Source organism: Dromiciops gliroides, chromosome 2 (genome assembly GCF_019393635.1).
Source record: "Dromiciops gliroides isolate mDroGli1 chromosome 2, mDroGli1.pri, whole genome shotgun sequence".
In the NCBI taxonomy this organism is placed as follows: Eukaryota; Metazoa; Chordata; class Mammalia; order Microbiotheria; family Microbiotheriidae; genus Dromiciops; species Dromiciops gliroides.
Genome location: NC_057862.1, coordinates 500,341,472 through 500,348,093, shown reverse-complemented (window position 1 = coordinate 500,348,093; position 6,622 = coordinate 500,341,472). Strand labels below are relative to the sequence as shown.

The 6,622-nt window shown below is 40.8% G+C and overlaps 1 protein-coding gene across 1 annotated transcript in view; it reads left to right on the top strand.

The window, feature by feature from the left end:
• The first annotated feature begins 2,104 nt into the window (after positions 1-2,104).
• COLEC11 (collectin subfamily member 11) overlaps positions 2,105-6,622 on the top strand; it is a 57,924-nt gene continuing 53,406 nt past the window's right edge. Inside the window, 1 exon segment of the mRNA XM_043981229.1 lies at positions 2,105-2,240. The gene's annotated coding sequence lies outside the window, so the exon portion shown is untranslated.

The following is a 6,622-nucleotide window of genomic DNA, read 5'->3' as shown; positions in this document are numbered from 1 at the left end:
ACCCATTCAATGTGGGCTCATCCAAAATCTTTTTTTCTCTTACCCTCGATTTCCTTCTCAGTCATCATGCCTTTAACCTTTGTCAACACTTAATATTCAACTTTCAAGGCTGACAATATTAAGAAAGTAATCTCTGCTTGGTCTCTCAGGCATCTTTTCATTAGTAAGTAAATCTCTCTTTCAGACTGAGAAATGATATCAAAATTACCACACACTTTGGAAAACAGGGCCTGCTTCATGGATATTCCCTCTTAGATCCTTACTGTCTGAGACATAGTGGATCTGGAGTCTTAGAGACAAAGCTTTGATTACTGGCTCTGCTATTTACTAGAGCTGCAGCCATGGCTTGTCTAGTCATTAGTAGACCTCTCTCAGCCTCCGTTTTCATATCTTTAAAATGGAGATAATAATGCTTGCAAGACCTAACTCAGAGTCGTGAACAAAGTGCATTGCTGACCAAGGACAAATTACTCAACTTCTTAAAGCCTCTGTTTTCTCATCTATAAAATGGGGTAAATAATACTAGCACTTCACAGGGTTGTGAGGATAAAAAAGTGTTTTGTAAATCTTAAAGCCCTATAGATATGTAAATTACGATTATGAATAAACTGTAAAGTGTTACATTAAAAAAACAAGCTATTATCACTGAGTCCAAGGCCAGTAGATCTTTGGTTAAATACATATATTGAGGCATCTTTTCAGTTACAAGAATCCCTAAGTGGTATAGTTGGCAAGAGATTGAGTGGTGAGTGATTAAAACAAATTTGGGAATCAGAAATTACATATTTTCCCAGTGACTAGAATCCTTTGGGCTAGACAGAAGGTCCCAAGACAGGAGGCCTGGAGACTCAGTCAAAACCCTGTGACCTTGTTTAGCAGAGAATAAAAAAGGATGGGAAGGAGGGAGAGAGAGAAAGAAGGGGAGAGGAGGGGGAGGGGAGGAAAGAGAGGGAGATGAAAACAGAGACAGAGACTGAGAGACTGAGTGAGAGCAATGATGATTCCACGTTGCCATTTCCCCTGATGAAAGTTTCAGAGTGGTTCTGAGAGGAACTTTGCCTGTCAGGAGGTTGGTGAGGAAAAGCGGAAGCAAAACTCCAATGTTTTAATCCAGGTCCTAAATGAATGAAGCTCCTGGTAACTAGCTATTGGCCAAGAGTTACCTTTATGAGGACTATATAATAAACCTTGCAAAGTATTGAAACGGATATTCTTTGTGCTAGAAAAATGACATTGATAACATGGGGGCTCTTGAAGTAGAAACTACTTAGAAGTTGCAGTTGCCAAGTTTATATTATAAAGGCAGTGTAATCCCTGTTACCTGAAGATTTCTTTGAGTTCTTGCTTCACCACCCTGGAGAGATTTAGACAATATCCCTTCATGGGGGTAGGAAGTTGACCCAGATGACATCTATGGTTTCTTCCCACTCTAAGATTCTGTGATAAATGGAGTCCTCTGTTTTTTTCCTTACACATAAACAGAAATGTGAAAGTGGCTTGAATGATCTACAGTGGATACTTGCTGGATTTTTTGATATATTAATTAATTTATTGATTTATTGGGTCTCTGAGTATTAGGAAGGGAAGGATACCAAAGAAAGGAAAGCAAGGCACTGTCCTTTTCCTTCAGGAACTTGCAATCCAATTAAAGAGACTAGAGTACCTTTAAGGTTTACAAAGCACTTTCCTCACAATAACCTGTAACTCAGGTAGTGAAAGTATCATCATTCCCTTTTTACAGAAGAGAAAACTGATGTTTAGAGAGGTAAAATGTGTTGTCCATGATCCTTCTTTCCTGCTAACTGCACCACGCTCTCTCTCATCCCCCACTCCCAAGTATATTGGACTGATTCCCAGTCCATCCTTCTGCTGAACCAGGGAGGGCCAAAATAAGTGATAAGGGCAATAAGAACCATAGTAGACAGTCACAGATATCTACTACCAATTATGATGGCTTTCATCTGAAGAACTTTTGGCCAGAAGTACAAGCAGGGTAAAGAATTATTCAGTTTTTTCTTTTTTTCTTCTACTCTCTTTTTTAAAAAAAGAATTCCCATAACTGTTTTATCCATTCTTTTATTTAGGAGTCAATGACCTGCAAATACTCATTATGAAGAGAGATCTGGTTTTCCTGGGGACTCTAATTAGCCTGGTTTTCCTGTCTTTGCTAAGATCTGGATCGCCTCAACATCTTGCAGAAGAGGCCTGCTCTGTCCAGATTCTTGTCCCAGGCCTTAAAGGTAACATAGCAGTCCCGCCTTTCTCTTTGATTCCCCCTTTGTCTGGGCAGTTGTCTTGGGGATTTCTTTTCAAGTGGGCCTCACGAAACGACCCGTCTTTGGAGCCAGACACCTGGTGTCTGCAGATCTCTGGGGACTGGGCAGATAAGGTGAGCTTCCTCCAGGCTCTGGGTATGTCTCTGTGTGTAGGGCCATCAATGAATGAACTGAAGGAGGGGGCCTTACCTAGCATCACACAGCTAGCAAATGTCAAGTGTCTGAGGTTGGATTTGAACTCAGGTCCTTCTGAATCCAGGGCTGGTGCTTTATCCACTGCACCACCTAGCTGCCCTGCATTCTGTTAATTCTAATGGAATAGAGAGCATGTTACTGTAGTGAATAAATAACATATGCCTCTTTGCCTTTACTGGTTTTCATTGCCCCTCCAAAGAAACCTGGCAGATCAAGAGTTCATGAAAGGGGGGTTCTAATTTTCTATCATTTATGGTTTCTTTAGGGAGACTAATATGCAATGGAGGTTCATGGCGTTGGAACTGAAAGGGATCTTAGAGGCCATCTAGTCTAATCCTCCCATTTTACATATGAGGAAACTGAGACCTAAGAAAGTTAAATGACTTTCCTAAGATGACCTAGGTAGTAACTGGCAAAGCCAGAATTTGAACTCAGGTCCTCTGACTCCATAACTAGGGTTCTTTTCACTTAGCCATTCTGCCTCCCCTTTATCATGTCACCTTCTAACTCTTTTGTATACCATCTAATCTAACTATTTTGTATACCTATCCAATCTCTTTTACTCTTAGACCAAGAACCCTCTGAGGGCAGGAACTATGTTTTCTTTTTCTTGACATCTGCATTAGCACCCAGAATCAGAGTCTTAGGCATGTCTAAACTATAGGTGAATACTTACCTCTTGTCATTCACTCAAACATTTAAGGTAAGTATTCACCTATAGTTTAGACTGTTCTACATTGGCCATGAAGTCCAATTTTCTTATGTCCAAAGTTCCCACAAACTCATAGAAACATTGCCCTCATTTATTGTAACTTAGTCTATGCCAGATTTTTGATTCAGACAGTTCAGCAGACCATCAGCACTTAGAAGAGCTGAGGAGGAGAGGATCAACTCTTGGTTCTGGTTCTTCACTTAAGAATAAAAAGTACCATGGTTTCTACCAACCCATCAATGACTGAGAAAGAGACTATCAATACTTGTGATTTCTAGCTGAAAGGAAAAAACTGACAGAGACCTTTCGCTAAACTGGAATGTGGAACCTTGGGTCTCTTACTTAGAGAGTGAAAATTGATGACTGAAGACTGTGTCCTGAGATAACTCAGGTTCCCAAACATAATGTGGCAATGAGCAGCCCATCATTTAGTTACTGGTTTGAGAATGGCCTTTAAAAGGGAACAGGCAAGGAGCAGCTAGGTGGCACAGTGGATAGAGCACCGGCCCTGGAGTCAGGAGTACCTGAGTTCAAATCTGGCCTCAAACGCAACACTCACTAGCTGTGTGACCCTGGGCAAGTCACTTAACCACAATTGCCTCACTAAAAAAAACAAACAAAAAAAAGGGGAACAGGCAAGGGGGGGCAGCTAGGTGGCACAGTGGATAAAGCACTGGCCCTGGATTCAGAAGAATCTGAGTTCAAATCCAGCCTCAGACACTTGACACTAGCTGTGTGACCTTGGGCAAGTCACTTAACCCTCATTGCCCCACAAAAAAAAAGGGGGGGGGACAGCCAAGAGTCATATCCTCACGTCCCTCCCTGCTGTTTTCCTTAGGGATTCTTGGGCAGTCATTGTTGTGAAGGTCATTGCTTTGCTGGGATACTTGTATGGGGTTATCAGTAATGTTTTATCCAAAGCCAATGAGAAGTTCTCAGTATGAATGAGAGTTAGCTGGAAAATAAACAACCCCAAAGTCTGTGATCAGTTGCAGAAAAATAATAGAGATTAGGTCAGTGTAACTGGGGAAGTAAGTGAATACTGTAAGTGATTGCTTCTTGGGAGCAAAGGATGGAAAAGTTTAATATTCAGCTGCTTTGGGACCTCAGTGAACAGTAGAAAATATAGTAGGATGTTGCCTAGTCAAGCAAAGCAAAGCCAGTCAAAAAGGGCCTTCAGATCTTCCTGAAAATGACTTCATATGTTCAGGGTAGCCAGCATATTGGGGATTTGGAAAAAGGAACAATATGGCAAGGCAAGAAAGTGCTTCCAGGATGTGAGTATCTGCAACTGGACAGTTTAATTGCTAGTTAATGTCAGCCTAGTATGTGTTATGTAAGATATATAGAATGGGTCCCATATCTTTTCTTTCTGATGTGACACAGGCACATCAGAAAGAATGGGGAAGCCTCAAGAGGTGTCCTTGAGGACGGGAGGCTGTTTCTGATTCTTTGACGTTTACCAAGCCATTTGGTGTATTCTGTATCTGAGATTTCTGGCAGCTTGCAACACTGACCAATGCATGTGCCCTTCCCAGGGACTCACAAAGCAGCAACAACAACAACAAAAATAATTCCTGATATTTACATAGCACACAAAAGGTTTGTGAAAAGTGCTTTGTATACATTCCTTCATTCAATTGTCAAAACAAACACTGAAGGTGTTTTTGTCCTCATTTGACTGGAGAAGAAATTGAGACTTGGAGGGTTAAATGACTAGGTCTGCTTCACACAGGTAGTAAGAATTAGAGGCAGGATTTGAACTCAGGAACTATTTTGTTTTTTTCCTTGTCTACCTAGTGCCTAGAGCAATGCCTGGTACATAGTAGGTACTTAACAAATGCTTGTTGAATTGGCCAATAAAAAAACACTTTTGCAAATGATTCAACATTTCAGATAGGCTTATGCATCTTTTTTTTTTTTTTTGAGCTGTATATCTATTCACAGGTCCTAAATGGCACAAAATACCCACCTGCCATCTTGCAATAGAGAATTTCAATTGAATTTCCAGCTCATTCATCTGAGTTACATTCTGCATTGAGTTGGCTCTATCTGCATCTCATTCTTATTCTTTACATATACAGATTTACTCAGCTGCATTGTTTCTCCAGGTACAGCTAACTTGGTCACGACCAATAGGGAAAAATCTTAGAGTCAAGTTCATTAGTGTATTTATAGGAACCTTTAAAATTATGAAATCTTAGTCTGCTAGGAGGAACAGGTGGAACCAATATTAATTTACTTTCCTGACAATGATTCCCTTGATTACAAACATAATACTGTTCTCATTTCAACTCATAGACATTTGCTGGTGAATATTGGGGGGGGGGAAAGGGGGGGTTACTGGGAAACCAGTGGCAGATATGGCATTACATTGGGAATACTGAACACCTTGATATTTAAATTGGACCAAGGGCAAGTAAACCTGCTAGATAGTAGCAAAATTGTAAATTTTGGGGTCCCTAAATCCCCCTACCCCCCAAAAGCAAAGTATCGCTGAGCAGAGGGGAGGAGGCTATCTTCTTCTGTAGACCTCTCCCAACCTTTGTGCAATATTTATAGCTAAGCTGAAAAGTAGAAGAATAAACTGATTCGCAAGCTCTCAAATTTGTTCAGCTGGGGGAAGAGTTCTGCAGCTTCCACTGCATTGCCTTCCTTGGCTCACAAATAGTCTATGTGTTATTCCATACTTCAATTTATATAGGATTTTAAAATTTCATCAGGGTGGGCACTTCCTTTACTGATGCAGATGAAAAACCCTTCACTCCTGGGTTAATGGTCTTCATGAATTATGATGGCTGATGAGATTCATCCCCCTGTGTACAATCTGGTCATGAGCCTCTCCAAACTTAATTAGGCTGGTCCTTGAACAGCAGGCAATCAGTTGCCAGACCTGTTCCCAAAGCCTCTCTAGGAAGTTCCTAAACCCAGAGCTTGTGGCATAGCCCTCAGGAATCCCAGGTTAACTCTATGCCACAGTGGATGTCACTAGAGTAGGGGTTTTAACGCTGCTGCAAAACAGTTTAACAAATTTTGAACATTCAAGGCTCTTTGCAGTCTGGCTCCAACCTACTTTTTCCTAGGTGGTCTTTTATAACTATTCCATATCAATATTCTATATTCCAGTGAAATCTGGATATTCGTGTGACCTCAAATGTGGTTGTGATTTCTATTTCTTTGTTTTTCTTCAAGCCAAGATTATGATCACTTCCTGCCCCCAGATTTCTGCTTCATAAAAGTCTCCTTATCCTATAAAGCCTAGTACAAATGCCCTTTCCTTCAGGGAGGGAGGCTTCTTGCATCTTGGCCTTTCCCTTCTCCTCCTTTTCCTCTTTTTCATGATTACTATTGTTGACACTGTTTCCCTCCATCCTATTCTCTTCCCCATGATATTTATTCTGATTATCCATCTCTTATTTCATCCTATCACCTCTTCAAA